The sequence below is a fragment of the Lipotes vexillifer genome, unplaced genomic scaffold, assembly GCF_000442215.2.
Source record: "Lipotes vexillifer unplaced genomic scaffold, Lipotes_vexillifer_v1.1 scaffold31, whole genome shotgun sequence".
Classification (NCBI taxonomy): Eukaryota; Metazoa; Chordata; class Mammalia; order Artiodactyla; family Lipotidae; genus Lipotes; species Lipotes vexillifer.
The window spans coordinates 5,207,356-5,225,383 of NW_006792454.1; the positions used below are offsets into that span (position 1 = coordinate 5,207,356).

General features: G+C 41.9%; 1 protein-coding gene across 1 annotated transcript in view; it reads left to right on the forward strand.

The window, feature by feature from the left end:
• Nucleotides 1-18,028, forward strand: part of SH3GL2 (SH3 domain containing GRB2 like 2, endophilin A1) — a 215,552-nt gene that overhangs the window by 38,033 nt on the left and 159,491 nt on the right. The gene's annotated exons all lie outside the window — the stretch shown is intronic.

Genomic DNA, 18,028 nt, shown 5'->3' on the forward strand with positions numbered 1-18,028 from the left:
AAAAAAAAAAAAAAAAAAAAATCGAGTGCCACAATTCAGCTGTAATTTAAAAAAAAAAAAAAAAACTTAGAACAAAAGTTAAATTAAAAAAACCTACCCCATTATGAAGAAATCCTTATTAAAGAATTCTGTATTTCTTTCCTATAGAAAAATTTTAACACTAACCTTGTAGAACTCAGTTAAATGGCAGTATAATCATTTTAATCAGTTAATAATTTGCTCTAGTAGTTTAAAAAATAGTTTTGCACCATTGAATAAGAAAGTTAAAATTTGTGCTCGGTGGTAGGATCCAGAAAGGTGTTTATGGGGAGCGGAGGTTCTGAGACAGTCGGCATTCTGCCTGCTCCAGGCCTCCCTAATTAATGGTGTGATGACTTTCTAGGATATACAGTGAATCAGTGATCCATTTTTCAGGAAGGGAGCGGCTGCATTTTGTTCCATTGCGGGGAAAACATAATATATGGGTACAATTTCAACTGTAGTTAGTTGGTTGTAGTGATACTTTTTGAAAATTGGAATCAACAAGGAGAAATCTGCCAAAATGAATTCCATATGCACTAAGCTAATAAAAGAAGCTGCTGTATTTTTTTTGTGTGTGGAGGTGGTGGGTTTTTTTTTTTCTTTTTGTGAAGGGTGTGCAAGAGGGAGGGAGAAGGGCCTGGGAGTTGGAGGAGGCTGCAAATGATAGAGCAGAGTGAACAACTAGATGATGAATCTTGAGGAAATCATGAGGGGGAATAAAATATTGTTACTGCTCTATCAAAAAGTACTTTCTCCTTTATTATTTTAAAAACAAGAAGGTATCAGCCTTTAGAATCATATCAATGATGGGTTGTTTCTTGTTTTGCCTCTTTACTAATAGAGCCTGCAGTTTTAGTAACTTCTTTAATTTCTGTTTGAAAGAGACTGGTAAAATTAGTTTAAGTAGTTACTTTTAACTTTATTTTTTTTTTTCTGAGTATATAATGCAGTCAGTATAGTACAAAAGATTAGACAGAGTAGTGTTCTGTTGTACTAGTATTGTGCCATCACTTAACCTTTGTGCTTTTGGTGAATGTTTTCAATCTGATCTTTTGAATAGTGCTGCAATTTATGAAATTGTAAACATAGGTACGTTTGTGAGGAAGGAAGTGGAAATCAACGACTGAATGATGGTTTTAGGATTGTCTCTGGAAGTTGGGGCTCTGTCATTGTTTCCCAGACTGGTGCTCCTTGGAACCCTCATCAGGGAAGTAGGCGTTTTTGGAGCATAAGGAAAGTATTTAATGGCCAAATAGGCTTGGGGGAATGTAGTGTCCTCTATGTTCTCTTGGAGCTTCATAAGCACATTAGCATATTAAAGACTTAAAGTGATCACATGGTTCTAACAACAACCAAAAAAAAAAGCACAAGACAATTTTTCAAACTTATTTGAGCATCACGAATATCAAGATGCATATTAACATGTGTCAAGATGGTTTCTGGGAAAAACCAGTTCGGGAAGTGTTGACCTGTGTGATTCTTCCCTGCCTCCCCACTTCCGTAGACAGTGAAAACTAGCGAAACAATAGATTTGTTCAGCTGAGACATTGCTTGCCTTTGGAGTCATGTTTCTTGACACCTGTAGCTTGCTTACCTCTCTGGTCATAATGCTTAATGTGAGAAATGCCTTCTTGGGAAAGCTGTATGTCAGGGCCATCCTCTGTTGGTGGGCATGAAGACAGGTGGATCAGGTGTGCTGGGTGGAGCCCAGTGAGGACTAAAGCCCTGAGTTGTGAAATCATGTACTACTTGGAGACAAAAGCGAGGAGTTCATTTTGACTGGGATTCAGGGTATTGTAGGGGTGAAGGAGAGCGGTGAGACTTTCTAGAATAAGCGCTCCAGCGGAAGTTGCAGTTTGGAGTTTCTGTTGTGGAATATGGAGAGGAAAGGGGTAGTTTTTTTTTTTTTTTCTGTCCTGCCCTGGTTCTCAAGGAGGGATGATTTACACCCGTGCAACCAGGGGACGTTTGGCAATGTCTAGAGACATTTTTGGTTATCCTGACCAGAAAGGTGCTTTTGGCATCTAGTAGTGACCAGGGATGCTGCTAAACAGCCTACAATTATACAGGACAAAACACCACAACAAAAAATTATTCAGTCCAAAATGTCAGTAGCACTCCGTTGATAAGCCTGCTCCGGTGGGATCCTGCCAGGGCTGGGGACTTAGTAAATATTTGTAATTTTTTTTCTGAGCATCTGAAGTAGCATAAATCAGCCATGTGCCTTTTTGGAATATGTTGCTGCTGCTGTGATGCTAGCAATTTGATAATACAGAGTCAGGACTTTTATTCACAGTTCTACATTTAAAAAGCTCTGAAAATGTAAAGTTTCTGCATAAGTTATTTAGCAGTAAAATCTCACCTGTACTGAGTTGTCTTGACTTATTTGATTCTGTTTGAATGTTAGTTAGTGTTTTGATAGTAGGGTGCTGGCCCACACTTGGCTTGGGGTTTTATATCGAATGGTCAGTGCACATTGTATCATCTTTCTAAAATACGAAAAATTCTGTATTTGAAAACACTTCGAGCCCCAAAGGTTTCTGATAAAGATTGTAGATTTATATATTGAGCTGAATTTTTGCCTAATTTGGTTTAAGAACTTAGGAATTATTAGTGGATATTTACTGATTTTTTTTTTTTTTTTTTTTTTTTTTTTTCAAAAATAAATGGAAGCATAACAGGAGTATGGCAAAATATTCTTCAAGTAGCGTGGTTCAACTTAATAATCTCTTTTTTTTTTTTTTTTTTTTTTTTACTTCAAAAATGACATAGGATCCTTGTAAAGAATTTGATAAGTACAAAAAGGAAATAATATGATTAACCACCTGTGCAGTGCTTACTGTGTGTCAGGGGCTGTTCTCAGTTTACATGAATTAACTAATTCAGTCTTCAGGATTCTGTTGTTGATGTTTACAAGTGAAGAAACTGTGGCATAGTAACTTGCCCGAGATCCCATGCCTAATAAATGGCAGAGCTGAGCCTTTTTGAACTCAGCAACAAAGAAGGAAATCATCCATAGGCTGAACAGCTAGAGAGGTTAAAGGGTAGCTGAATGAACCATAATTTATTTAAAGTCTTCTATTGCTGGGCATTTACACTGTTTTCACTTTTTCACAATAGAACAGTGACATGAGCATGTTTGTCTTTAAATGTTTGTTCACATCTCTTGATTATTTCTTTACGGAATATTTTTAAAGGAAACCCTTAGAGTGCATAACTTTTTACCAACGCTTCATATATGCTCTGAAACTCCCACGAGCACTTCACCCTCATCAGCACTGAGTGTTAAAGTTTTTTTTCTGATTCTGGGATGTATAGTATCTTGGTGTTTTCTGAGAAGATGGGACAGATGGCTGGACATTTAGCATGATTTTTTAATTTTTCAGGATACCAGAGTTAAAAATAAAAATTTCCCAAGAAAAAACACTCAAGTAGTTGGAACAACTGAATTTTAAAACTTTACATTTCAAAAAATTAAAATGTATAGCCACTTTCTTTTCAGGTTGATTCCTGAAGTTAAATTGAGGCTCCATTTCAAATTATTATGCAGAGTTGGCAGAAATAAGGATATCCAGCATTAAGGAATATTTTGGTCAGAATCTAATTGCTATGTGATCAGTGCATGACTAAAATCACCCTTCACTAAATATTCGCGGAGCATTTTCTATGTGCCAAACACTGCACTTTGTGTTGGAGATGCAGTGAGGAAAAAGGAATAACAAAAGCAAAAGCTTGTAGTGCTTCTTAGGTGTCAGGCACTGTCCTAACTGTTTACGTATATTAACTCATTTAACCCTCACAGCAACGTTATGAGGTAGGTACTATTATTATCTCCAGTTAATTGATGAGGTTGAATCACAGGGAAGGTAAGTACCATGATCACAGACATACCGTGGCTAAGGGGCAGAGTCAACGTCTGAACCCAGGCAAAGCCTGATTCTATGAGTTTGAGGAGTAGGCATAAGCGTGTTAGCACAGTAATCTGGGCATGAGAAAATGGAGGTCTTAACTGATGATCCAGCAGTGGGGTTGGAGAGAAATGGAAAGATCAGAAAGTTTTTTCAAGGCGCATTTCATCAGACTTGGTAAATTCATCAGATTAGCTGTGAAGGAAGAGGGCCACGCCTAGGTTTTCTGGCCTGAGAGACTTGCTGGATGGTGGTACCATCAGTGGATTGGGGAAGACCAGGGTAGGAAGAGGAGCATGTTTGGGGGAGGTAGAGAAGACTAGTTTTTGGATTGGTTATATTGAAGGGGTCTAAAAGATAGAGATGCCCGGAAGGCCACTGTCTCTAAAATATTTGAGAGTTATTAGTTTTGATGCCCAGGTAGTTTATTTATCAGAAAGTTATTTTCTTTAAATATTTACAGTGTGTAGTTTATGAGAAGGTTCTGCAGCTTTTACAGATGTCAACAAAGTTTCAGTTGATGGCTTTGGTTTTCATGTATCAAACATGTAAAAATTTAATTGTGTCATTTTAATGCCCTTTAAAAAACTCATTTTAATGCTTATAGACAGTTTTATAATGTGGTTGTACCATTATTTCTATAACCAACAATCTGTGAAGGGATAGGTTATTGGCATTTTTTCTTTAGATAGATTGTAGATATAATTTTATACTTAGTGTCTTTGTTCATAAAACACTTCCATCATTCGGGATTATTTCTTTGGAGGTCGGTCAGAATGAGAACTACTAGATATTAGTACATATTGCAAAATTACTTTCTTGTGCTAATTTACATCCACCAAATATGTGCTGGACTCACCTCTTGATCAGCCAGTGGGTTGAATGTTGTTTTGATTTTTGTGACACCATCATTCGCTTCCTACTTTTTATAACATATCCTATAATCACAATCATATGATGCCTTTTGTATATACTGTCTTTATTTCATTTTGATCAATACCTGATTCACACAGTCACAAGAATTTTTACAAATCTCATCTGATAAGGATGTGGAGATTATCGTCATTGTTCTTTAACTCTGTCTAAAGTATTACCAGGATGATATTTAAAGTCATTTGAGATTGTCTGCGAAAATCTGGCTGATGATGGCATAAACACCTGGAATTCAGCAAAAGATGCCTGTTCTTCAGTGTGTGGTTTGCCTGTCTCTATGTGATAAGTGGAGAATTAAAGCCATTTTATGGATAATTCAGGACAAAAGCAAATTTTGCTATAAGTTATCTGGTTATTTGGGGCAAATTAAGATAACGTGTTGACTGGAATTATGCCAGTAATGGCCTCAGTTTTGTACTTTGTTTTCCACTTTGCTCAGTAAAAATTCTGCTCTCCAAACTTTAATTTCTATAATTTTTCCACCACCAATATCCCTATTTTGTATAATTTTCTTGAAGTTACTAATGCCTGCCTCCAGAGCCATGGTATTTGGCTTCTTTTGATTATTCTAAAGTGAAATTTTGAGAAAACTAGAATCAGGCTATTTGTCATGTTAGAATTTTCTGCATTTATAAACTGACCTTCTTATAACCTTTTAATGAACTTGCATGAGTTGTGATGAAGGTTTATTATTCAGGGATTACTTATTAGCCTGGTTACTTGTCAGAGTGGCACATTAAAGAAAAGAAGTTTGTCTACCCATCTGCTTCTTCCCATATCTCCCCAAACAGTCATCAACTGGGAGAATAATAATATGCAAATAAGCCATCTGCAATGTCCAAATGGGAGGATAGCTTCCAGTTCTTAGTCAGAGATGTGTCAGAAGCTGGGTAGTAATTTCAGTAGTTTTCTTAAGAGGGCGGGGATCCCTTAGGAAGTAGCTTGATTAAAAATGTTCCCATGGTATTGATAATAAGGACATTTGGATTTGAGTGCCCAGGCCACTTGTGAGTTAAAAATCTCCTATTCCCAAATTCAGCCTATAACTGTGGGATGCCTATGTTTCATCACAGGTGTTCTCAACTTCATTTTTTTATCCCTCTACAAAGACTCCTCCCACCCCCACCCCCACCCCCACCCCCCCCAAGAAAAGTGATACCAACTAAAAAATGAAAGAATACTAGTTCAGGTTAAATAACACCTTTGGTTTTCTGGTGCAGTCCTGGGCCTGTGTTGCTCTCTGAGAAAGTGGGTACCATTGATGCCCTGATGTTCAAAATGAGGAAGGTGAGAGGCAGCCATGGCAGCTCAAGAAAAATAGATCCTGAACCTGACCTGCAGGTTCTTCTTTTGGAAGGGTATGTGTTCGGGACATGAGAACAAAGACTTAAAATTGTGACAACTGGTGCTGTAGTTTTTGAGAATGAGGACTATACTTGGTGTCATATCGCGGAGTAAAATTATACCTGCTCTTTTCTCAGTTCCTCCCTTTCTCTTGAGCTTTTGGGTCGTCATTCTCCTTAGCTTGCTGTTGTTGGAAAGCGTGAAATAGAGCATGGTTCTCTTCCATCTGAGTGGCCCCATTAGTGGTGATCAAGAGTGAGGGGTGGGCTTCCCTGGTGGCACAGTGGTTGAGAGTTTGCCTGCCGATGCAGGGGACGCGGGTTCTTGCCGCGGAGCGGCTGGGCCCGTGAGCCATGGCCGCTGAGCCTGCGCGTCCAGAGCCTGTGCTCCGCAATGGGAGAGGCCACGACGGTGAGAGGCCCGCGTACCGCAAAAAAAAAAAAAGAGTGAGGGGTAAGAGGCTGGTGTCCGGTGGTGTTGTTTTATCAGGCCCCAGGCTGTGTCTGAATGTTTTCCAGATCTGGAAGCTGTGCCCTGTCAGTGCTGAGTGGCGTGTACGGAGCTCATGGGAATCTAGATGGAGAGGTCCAGTAAGTAGAGTGTTTGGGAATACGGACTTAGGTGGTGGTGTGTCCATGTGTAGTTCAAACTTTGGGTGGGAGTTTATATATGACACTGTGTAGACTGAGAAATAGGGACCTACCAAGTTTAGGGAATGAATTGAAGGAGAGCTGCCTATGAAGAAGAAGTCAGAAAGGAAGTGGGAAATCCAGAAGAGAACAATGTCAGGGAAGCTAAGACATGACAATGATTCAAGAAGAATATAATCAGAGGATGAGAGCACGTGTGGTTTTTTTGTTTGTTATTTATTTATTTATTTTAAGATGTTGCGGGTAGGAGTTTATTAATTAATTAATTAATTTTACTGTGTTGGGTCTTTGTTTCTGTGCGAGGGCTTTCTCTAGTTGCGGCGAGCGGGGGCCACTCTTCGTCGCGGTGCACAGGCCTCTCACTATCGCGGCCTCTCTCGTCGTGGAGCACAGGCCCCAGACGCACAGGCTCAGTAGTTGTGGCTCACGGGCCTGGTTGCTCCGCGGCATGTGGGACCTTCCCAGACCAGGGCTCGAACCCGTGTCCCCAGCATTGGCAGGCAGATTCTCAACCACTGCGTCACCAGGGAAGCCCGCTTGTTATGTTTTTACTTGGAAATAATTTCAACTTACAGGAAAACAAGTACAAATAATAACTGCCTACTCTTTCTGCAGATTCAACTGCTATTAAAATTTAACACTATTTGCCTTGTTTTCTATATACACACATGCACCACTATACACCTCTACACACCCACACAATACATTTTTCATTTTGAAGATATGTTCCATACATCATGGCCTTTTACCTCAAAATTCCTAAATATTTATTTCATAAGAATTGGGATAGTCTCTCATGTAACCACAGTACAGATTATCAACTTCAGGAAATTGAACATTGATGCAGTTTTTAAAGTCATATCTAACATTCATATTCTAACTTGGTCAGTTAACTCAATGATGTCTTTTTAAATATTTCCCCCTCCAATACAGGATCTAGTCTACGCTCAGATACTTACTTTTATTTCATTCATTAGCTTTCTTTCATCTGAAACACTTCCAAAGCCTTGTTTTATCTTTTATGACATTGACAGTTTTTAAAGACTGTATCCCTCCCCTCTGAAAAAAAAATAGAATGGTCTTAAGTTTGGGGTTGTTTGATGTTTCCTCATGGATGGGTTCTGGTTATACAGTCTCAGTTGGAATATTGCAGAGGTGATGTTGTGTCCTTCTCAGGATATCACGTGTGGAGGCGAATAAGGCCTATTGGTGGCGATAACTTTGATCACTCTGCCAAGATGTGGTCCAGTTTCTTGACTGTCTGATTACTGTTTGCTTACTAGCTGCAGGAGAGGGAAAATAAATCAATGAGGAGACACTTTAAGTTTATGAAAATATCCTGCTTCTCATAAAAATCCATGTAGTGTTTAGCATCCATTGGTGATTCTTACTAGATCTGATCTTTCCTGTGATAGGTACAAAATCACGGAATTCCAACTCAGTACTCCTTCCATATTTACCAGTCAGCTTTCAGCATTCTACTATAAGCAAGTGCCTGCCATTCATTCTTATCTTTCTGTCTGTCTCTCTGTCAGTCAGTCAGTCAGTAGGTTATTGGTGTAGACTCATGAATTCTGTGTTCCAGTACTTTATAAGTCACAGTTGAACTCAATTATTTGGTGCTCAGATTCTCCCAGACTTGGCCAGTGGGAGCCCCTTCAAGGTGGCTCTTGTGTCCATGTGGTATTTCCCCATCATTTTTCTGAGACCTTTTCTTACTTTCTGGCATAAAGAGATGTTCTGGGATCACCTTGTCCCTACTCCACCCCACCCCTGAAGTCAGCCATTTCTTTGAGGAGCCCAGGTTTCTTTTAGTAGAGAAAGGATACAGTACCTGAAGGTCTGTGTTTTCGGTGATCCTCTCTGCTGTATAAGGATTGGGAAAACTGCCAATTTCTTGGTTGATGAATTTTGGATCAGGTAGAAACCTTGTGGTAATGAGGAAGGGCAGCTTGATTTTCAGTTGTTAAAGAAAGAATATATATTCAGAGTACATCTGAGATGAGGATTCTTCTTGTATTTAATTTATTTGTAAGCCTTGGCTGGAGTTAGCCTGGCAGATGGTATCCCTTTGCCTCTGGCCATACCTTTTTGGAAAGGGTCTGGCCTGCATTTTAATGAACATGCCGTGCGTATTCTGGTCCTCTCCCATACCTGCATTTTTAGGTGTCCCTTTGTCACCAAGCTCTATAGACTGTGCTTTAACACTGGATCATTGTGTATGAATGGACGGGCAGAGGAGGTGAGGGGAGGGGAGGGTGTCTGGCTCCTCGGCGAGAGCAGTCTGCAGGTGCCATTGAGTCCACATCTGTCTGTTGTTGCCTGGGTCCTGTCTGGGAGCCCCACCTTGTACTGCTGTGTAGAAGGAGCAGAATCATAATTGCAGGGCTGTGCGGACACATGGTTCCTTTTATAGCCCACCCCTCCTAATTTCCCCCATACAACCCACGGCTTCTGACCACTGGAGCTATTTAAAATGTATTCCTACCTGTCCCATCATGGGATCCTCTTGACAGTAGCCTTGTGTAGTGATCAGGGAAAGATTAATTCTGTCTTACAGGTGAGGAAGCTAGGCAGAGAGGGGTGAACTTTCCAAAGGTGAAACGGCTGGTAAGTGGCAGAACCAGGACTTCAGTCCAGCTTTTCTGTCTCTCCATTCCACGCTCTTTCACCTTGGCTTTGGAGATTTGAAGACTAAGGAAGGCAAGTGAGCCCTCTAGAAATGACCTAGGCATGGAAATTGGTGGGGGCAGGACATGGGTTAGATGACGTCCTTCTCAATCAGCTTCCTGTATGGGACTTCACATATCGAGGGTATAATTTTTCAAAGTGAAAGAGAAGCCAAGGTCACTCCATGTCCTAATGGAGAACCAGACCCAGGAAGTATGTCCAAACCCCAGGGCTGCCCCAAGGTAATTAGGGGAAACAGTGTAAATCAGCCTCACTGCTTTGCGGTTGATGAAGCAGAGCAGAAAAGCTGTTCTTTTCTCCTTGGCTTTAGTTTGCAGTTCCTCACCTGATCCTCCTTGTCTGACCTGATGGGCTGTCTTGCTGGGCTGGGAGACGTATCGTCTTGTCTCCCTGGCCATAGCACACAGCAGATGGAGCCAGTGGGAGCCCGTATTTGTATGCCTCAGCAGGTGCAGTCTCAGATGGGTTCTGACCTCTGCCTGGTACCGTATGTCAGGAGGATCTCACCCCATATGAACAGATTTCCTCTGGCCTCGGGCCAGGTTTGGGAACACCAGCAGTGATGCTGAGGGCGGCCTTTGTGAGGGGCCCTTGAGACAGCCTGAGGTTAGAAAACCACCGAGCTGTCCCTTCCGAGCTGAGCTGTCTCCACGGAGCTGAAGCTTCACAAGGGAGCTGAGCCTGAGGCGTAGCTTCAGAATGGCTGTAGTTAGGCTGTGTTCTCATCTCTCGTATTTCCCGCTCCAGTTTTGTTTTCATTATTTTGTTACAGGCTCGTGAGCTTGGCTTTTTCAAATGGCAGTGATGATATTTTTCTTGTTTTTGAAAAAAGAGTAAAACAATGGCAATCTCGTGCAGTTACTTCAAGACACACACCAGCTACCCTTCACCAGTAAACTGAAGGCCATCAAATTAGTAGTTCTTAGGGAGTCTGTGGACCCCCTGAGATGAAATGCAGGATGTTACATGTGTGCATGAATATGTTTTTCTGCAGATTTTCACAGGTATTTGACAGCCCTTCTCCAATGCATGGCCTCCAATATCTTTCCCACCTTCCCTTGGCTTTGCCTGTTGTGTCCCTCATAGGTTTCTGAGCCCTTTATTTAAAAAAAAAAAAAAATTTTTTTTAATTTTTAATTATTTATTTATTTGTCTGCATTGGGTCTTTGTTGCTGCACGTGGGCTTTCTCTAGTTGTGGTGAGAGGGGGCTACTCTTTGTGCGGTGCGCGGGCTTCTCATCGTGGTGGTTTCTCTTGTTGCGGAGCATGGGCTCTAGGCACACGGGCTTCAGTAGTTGTGGCACGCAGGCTCAGTAGTTGTGGCTCGCGGGCTCTGGAGCGCAGGCTCAGTAGTTGTGGCGCACGGGCTCTAGAGCACAGGCTCAGTAGTTGTGGCACACGGGCTCTGGAGCGCAGGCTCAGTAGTTGTGGTGCACGGGCTTAGTTGCTCCGCGGCACGTGGGATCTTCCTTGACCAGGGCTTGAACCTGTGACCCCTGCATTGGCAGACGGATTCTTAACCACCGCACCACCAGGGAAGTCCCTGAGCCCTTTAATTTGTGGAAGAGTCCAGGGAGAGGAGGCCTTGAACATGGTCTCTCCTTACTACAACATTGCGAGTCTTGCCCTCCCCTGCCTCCTCCTGGTGCCTTGAGCAGCATTCTGAGCCAGGATGACTTTCTTTCTTCTGGACTTAGTGTCAGGCCCTGGACTGCATGCTGTGTGCAGCTCCCCTCATTTAATCTCAAGAATCCCCTGTGAGGGAGGTGGTAAACATTCAATAACACTTTCAAGCTATTAAATAGAGGAACTGGGACTACCAGTCACATTTGCCAGATTCCAAAGCCAGTGTTCATCCAATACACTCAACAAAAATGCCAGCTGTCATTGTCTGAGCACCCACCAACGAGACACCCTCTAGTGTGCTCCCTCACAGCCATCCTGCGGTGCTGCAAGGCACCTCACTGCACAGAGAGTTCTGGGGGCCGCCTTGCAGCCCTGCTTCCTATGAGAGGCAGAGGACTAGCCTGCTCTTTGGGGAACAGTGGCAGAGCTCTCAGAAGCTTCTCCATCCTCAGACCCTTGGCTGGATTCTTCATTCCTGGCCCAGATGAAGGCTCTTCTCAAAACGAAGACCAGAAACTGTGGCCTTCTTGCCTACAGTGATTCTGCTGGAAAAAGACAAGTAACACAAACGAACTATTAGCAAGCAGACACCATCCGTTATCTGACTTTTAAAATTAGAAATAATTAAAGTAATCATAATTACAAGGTGTTTTTTAATGTAGTCACATTGGCATGAAAAATATAAACCCAAAGCTCAGGGATTTTAACTCTGGGAGTGTAATTTGTGTGTAATGCTATGAACATTATCAATTAAAAAAACAAATTGCTGTGGCTGTGCTCTGATGGCACTCTGAGAAGGTAAAGGTATTTATCATCTTGCCATGCCCCCTTCGTCTGTCGTGCTGACCATGTAAACAGAGGATAAACCCAGGTAAAGCTCCTGAGATAGAAGCTCCAGATGGCCTTAGCTGAAAAGACACCTGGCATCCAGAGCGGCCGTGTGGCTCTTCATACATGAACCATGGGGAATTTTTTTTTTTTTTTTTTCCGCCGCTCTAGTGACTCAGGCACACAGTGGTGATCTGCGAAGTTTGGCTTTTAGCCTCTCCTCTGCTGTATTTAACCTCTCCACACCTCGCATTTCTTTCCTTTTTTTCCAGCCATCACACAGGCTGATTGCGAAGGTAAGTGTACGAGAGATACAAGCGCCCTAAGCTCTCTTGGGTCAAAGGAGTGCGCTGTCCGTCTGAGGAGTGTTCTGCAGTACAAAGCAGACGTCAGTGCACATCGGAGGCTGATGCTGTGGCCGTGGGAAAGTTACTTAAGCTCCCCTGAGCCTCAGTTTCCTCTTTTGAACATGATTCCATCATCCAGAATCATGGGTGATCGTTGTGCCAGTGAGCCCAAATAGACCAAGCACTTAGCGTTGTCACTGGTACATGGGCACTGGGGGAGAAGGTGACTCTTCATCCTGCCCCCTCACCTCCCTGTGTGCCCCCAACCCAAGGAGAACCTAGAGTAGGAGCATTAATCTATTTCTCAGGCACAGTGCCAAGCTTAAAAATACATCTCTAGGGCTTCCCTGTTGGCCCAGTGGTTAAGAATCCGCCTGCCAATGCAGGGGACAAGGGTTCGAGCCCTGGTCCGGGAAGATCACACATGCCACGGAACAACTAAGCCCGTGCGCCACAACTACTGAGCCTGCGCTCTAGAGCCCGTGAGCCACAACTACTGAGCCCGCGCACCTAGGGCCCGTGCTCCGCCACAAGAGAAGCCACGGCAATGAGAAACCCACGTGCTGCAACACAAGAGAAAGCCTGCGTGCAGCAACGAAGACCCAATACAGCCAAAAAAGACCAAAATCTCTAGCTCTGGAGATGGCCAGGGAACTTTATTATGGGGTGTGTGTGTATTAATCTATGTGAGTAAGGATGCATAAGTCAGGGTCTCACCTAACGAGAGGAAGCTTGCCTTGGTGACTTCAGTTCTTTTTACTCTGATTTGAAGACCTTAAGGTGAGGAAAGATAGAGTAACAACATATATTTGAAGCTAGAAGACTCAGTGGCTTGTTTGGAGGATTTTTTTTTTAATGGATAGCTTAAATTTCCAGCAAAAAGTTCTGGGTAGGTTTTGTCTAGCTAACGGGAGAATTGCATATCGGGTGCTAACTATTAATGGATGAAATCCTGACAGCTACCCTTTTATAGATCTTCATTGTGAAACAGGGCTTCATATAGGTTGCCAGCTAAGAATCGATCTTGGATCCAATTCCATCAGAGCAGTTTTAATATTTTTAGAAGTAATGCTCACCCAAGCACAGCAGACGGTGATATGGAATACCAGCTGTTTATAAAAATCTATGCTTTAATTGATTTCTAGAAAATTAAATTGCCTTTTTTTTTCTCTCTGATGCCTTCTGTCTAAACTCTATGAAACTGCATCAGGGTTCACGAAATGGCCTTTGCAGAGAATTTAGAGGTGAATTGGGATGTTGACTTGTAGGACATGTGGATAGTATGGTATTGGGATAGCTGGGGCCAGGAGACCTGGGCTGTAGCCCCAGTTCTGCCTTTCATGAAATGTGTGACCTGGGCCTGGTCACAAGGCCATTGTGGCCCTCAGATTGTGCAGTTATTAAATAAGGGGATTTTATGATCTCGGGGATTTTATGATCTCTAAACTCCCATCATGTTTTCATTTCAATAAATTATTATTATAGCTGCATGATAGAAATGAAATACAGTGTTTGTAAGTCTCTATCCTAAAATTGTGATATTATATCCTTTAGAACCATGTAGCTTGGGTGGTTCTGAAGAATAGTTTGGGAAAAATGAGATTTAAAGAACCAAGATATTGATTTTTGGCAGTCTGGCACTACATCCTCGCCATATTAAGTGGATCCTCTTGTTCTGTGATTGGAAGAGCATGTTCAGCTTACCTTAGACCTAGTACTTTCGCATTTACCCAGGTTTCACGTTTTGTGATCGGCCACTGTAAGGCCCACCTTCTGCGTACACCTGTGATCAGGTTTCTCAGTTCAGTGAAGTCCTGTAGTCCTGTTCATTGATACTGACTTGGACTCTCAGATGATTCCTTGAATATTTCTTTCTGTATATATGCTGACCTGTCTTAGGCCACTGATTGAAATCTAGTTCCCAGGCCACCTGCAACAGAATTACTTGGATGTTCTTGATAAAAGTGTGGTTCCCTGTTCACATCCCAGTCTTACCGGAGCCAAGTCTCTTGGGATAAGACATAAAAATCCTAATTTTTTTTAGCAAGCTTCCCAAGTGACTCTGACATTTAAATCGGCCTCAGAATCACTGTCTTTGGGAACTGAGGCTATACCTTTGTTCATGTTCTCAGGATCTAACATAACTGGAGTTCAATGATTATTTTTTGAGTAAATGAATCAGTGCATGCATGGGTGAATATGTGGTAGTTTGTTGGAAAGCTATAAAATACCTTTATCCACCCATTTGTATTGAAGGCTCTGAGATATTTATTGAATGAATGAATGGTGCTGATAACAAGCTGATGGAAGTCGTATTTTCATCGATAAATTTCCAACCTACCACCTTTCATTTCATAAGTCTTCCTCAAACATTCATTTCATAAGCCTTCCTCAAACAATATATCTGTGTTAGAATATTATTGAGTGTGTACTGAATGTTACTGGAGGCGGCTCTGCTTCTGCACAGGTGTCTTTGACCTTGTGTTCAGAAGCACATTACTCCCTTGGTGAGAAGCTTGTAGGAGAACATAGGCACCGGGTTTCAGCGTAGGAAGGCCATCAAGTGGACTGACTAAAGGGCGGGATGTGGAGGGTGGGTAAGAAGTAAAAGGCACGTGCCCTGGCTCCTTGCTTTTGCTTGTTGTTTTAGAGCTTTGTGGTTGTTACATAACACCCCTAAAACTAGAGACTAGGCAAGGCCAAAGATGCACTGATTAAAGAAACTACTGCTAATTAGCAGTTAATCTGGAAATGGCCTATTTCCTTACTTCATTTTATAATGATGATGTAGCCTGAGGGGCTTCCAAAGCCCATTTGGCTGCTGGGGGCTGGGAAGTGGATTTTGGTTCTGAGGCCCAATCTCTGCCTGCTCTTTATGGTCAGGGCAAGGCTTGATCAGTGATAATTTCTTCAGTCATGGCCCCTTTCTCCCATAATGACAGTAGATGGTTAGGACCCTTTAATTGTTGAGGAACTCAGTTATTCAGCAGATGGATGCAATCAGAATGATGGGAAGGAAAGGTAGGGAGCAATTGATTTAATATGTGGCCTTTGATAGAGATAAAAAGTATCCAGAGCCTGTGAACGCTGCGATTGCTTGATAGTATAGTTTTAGTTTGAGTAATGGCATAGAGATGGTGATTCTCTAGAGGGGTGGTTGAGAGGAAGAATTGAACTGATCTCTAGGCTTCTTAATTCTTAGAAACTTTTCTGTTAATAAAACCAGCCTAAAAAGGTGAAACGTACAGTTAATAGCTAATAACGTAAGCATAGCAGACTCTTCACTGTGGTCACATTTCTTCTAAGTAATTCTGTTTTGGCAGTACATTTTGTTCTTAGAAAATAAAAAAGTGTAGTAATTCATTTTTCAGAGAGCGAGGTGGATACTATCCATCTTTATTCCCTCTAGAGTTCACAATAGGCTCCTTCACACAATCCCTGTTGGTGTGAAATATTTTTCTAGTCTTCTAAGATGAAATTTTTCTTCCTAGTCTCCTGAGTCTCAGTTTTCTCACATCTAAAATGAGAGTTTTGTATCACAAATGATCTTGGATGCCTCTTTCAGCTCTAATAGTTAGATTCTGGGTAAGAGACTGTTCTTTTCTAAATGGATAACTAAGTTTAAGTAAGATCACACTTTACTTGCAACATTTTAGATCTCTTAATATTTGTAATCTAGTCCTAATATCTTTCCTTAAAATTTTTTTTTCTTCCTCCATCCTCCCTTTCCTAGATTTATTGAGAATGTGTTCTATAGTTTGATTAATTTGCAATAGAAAGGTTGAACTTAGATTTTAAATAAACTGTTTGTATTCCAAGGATGAGCTGCAGTTTCCTCAGTTCCTTGAAAACTGCCGCTGGTGGGTTTCTCTGCCGTGCCTTCCCCGGGACTCTGTTGGCCAAATTCCCTCTCAGGTTTCAGTGCAGTGATCATGACTGTGGCAAGAGGCCCTGCCTGTGTGGACAAGAAGCAAAGAGAACCAGGAGTCTGTGCACACGAGGTTTCTAGGAACCCTGGCCATAGCGTAGTCCTGGTTGTGCCGTGCATGGCTTGTGTGACATCGGTGGGGAGAGGCCACTGGTTGTGTCTTTGCCTTTGCTCAGCAGTAAAGTGAGAGGTTATAGTAGACAGGCGTTGAAGTAGATGACCTAATACTGACAGAATGCTTCAGATTTTACACTTAAAAGTGTCTTTTAAGTCGTCAGAGAAATTACGCGAGTTATAGTTTGAGTGTAACACGCACTTACATTCTAATTCACCAAATATTAGTCATGTAAATATGGAATAGAATAGAATGGGTGGTTTCACACTGGGTGTGTAAGATGGTATGTGGAGATGTAGGAAAAATTAGTAGAACTTAATATTTCTACAGTTTTCTCCAACTTAAAAGTTGTTTTTATATTTTGAACTAATGTAGGATGCATATTGTTTCTAAATAAAAAGATCAGGGCCCCGCATGCCGAATTTTTACTGACTGGGGTTTGTATTTGGGGTTAGAAGACCACGAGAATAGATTATAGGTCTCTTTCGCCCAAAAGAATGTATTTCATTAGGACATTCCAGGGTCTGATTGTTAAGCAATAGGATCTTCTGCCTTTCCTTGGGAAAGATTATGATAAAGAATTATTGTTTGAGTGTGTCCAATTCAGCAAACCTTTACTAACTACTGTGTATCTTGGGGTGTGTTGAGAGGGGAGTAGGTTTAAGGAGGCAGTTCTTGCCTTCATAGCATATAATTAAAATAAAAACAACAGCTTATGTGTTCTAATACCCTCTTGTTCAATTCTCATGTTCACCTGGGTATGGGATGTATTTGGTGAACCTTGGCCCTTCTAACTATTCCTGCTGCCATCTCCCTTGCTACTCTTTTCTGGGTTTATTGTAATGTAAACCGACCAAACAAGACTTCTGGAAGCCCTTTAGATGGAAAATATGAAGACTTAATTTGATATCCTGGAGAAAATGAAGCCCCACCATACTGGATGTTCACATCAGCTGCGCTGGGTTACAGTGCTGGTAAGTGGGTGCTTTGAAGGCAGTAGGGTTAAGTGTTTTTTTTTTTTTTTTTTTGGGGTACGCGGCCCTCTCACTGCTGTGGCCTCTCCCACCGCAGAGCACAGGCTCTGGACGCGCAGGCTCAGCGGCCATGGCCCACGGGCCCAGCCGCTCCACGGCACGTGGGATCCTCCCGGACCGGGGCACGAACCCACATCCCCTGCATCGGCAGGCGGACTCTCAACCACTGCACCACCAGGGAAGCCCGGGTTAAATGTTTTGAATACCACCCTAAGTAATAAGATCTTGGGTTCTGTGGGGCTTTAAAACATCCTTTATTCTATCCCACTTTTCACTGACCTCTGTAAACGTTTTATAATTTTCTATACTCTTTCTGAAAATGAGCTTTTTTAATATCCCAATCATGTACCTGGAGGAGACATACTTTGAGAAGTGGAGAGGTTGGCTTATTGATGGGTTTAGGGCTTCTCCTTAGGTGTTCATGTTTACATTTTTGGAATTGACCTAAAACATCAATGCTTTGCTTTAGTTTTGAAATTTATATGATAATTCCTTTCTGGGCATGTGAAAATATTGTTTCTTTGCAAATGCATTTTCTTTTTAGGGTTGAGCATCTTCTTTTTAATGGATATTTTTGGGAAGATTTTAATAGAGCTGAAGGAC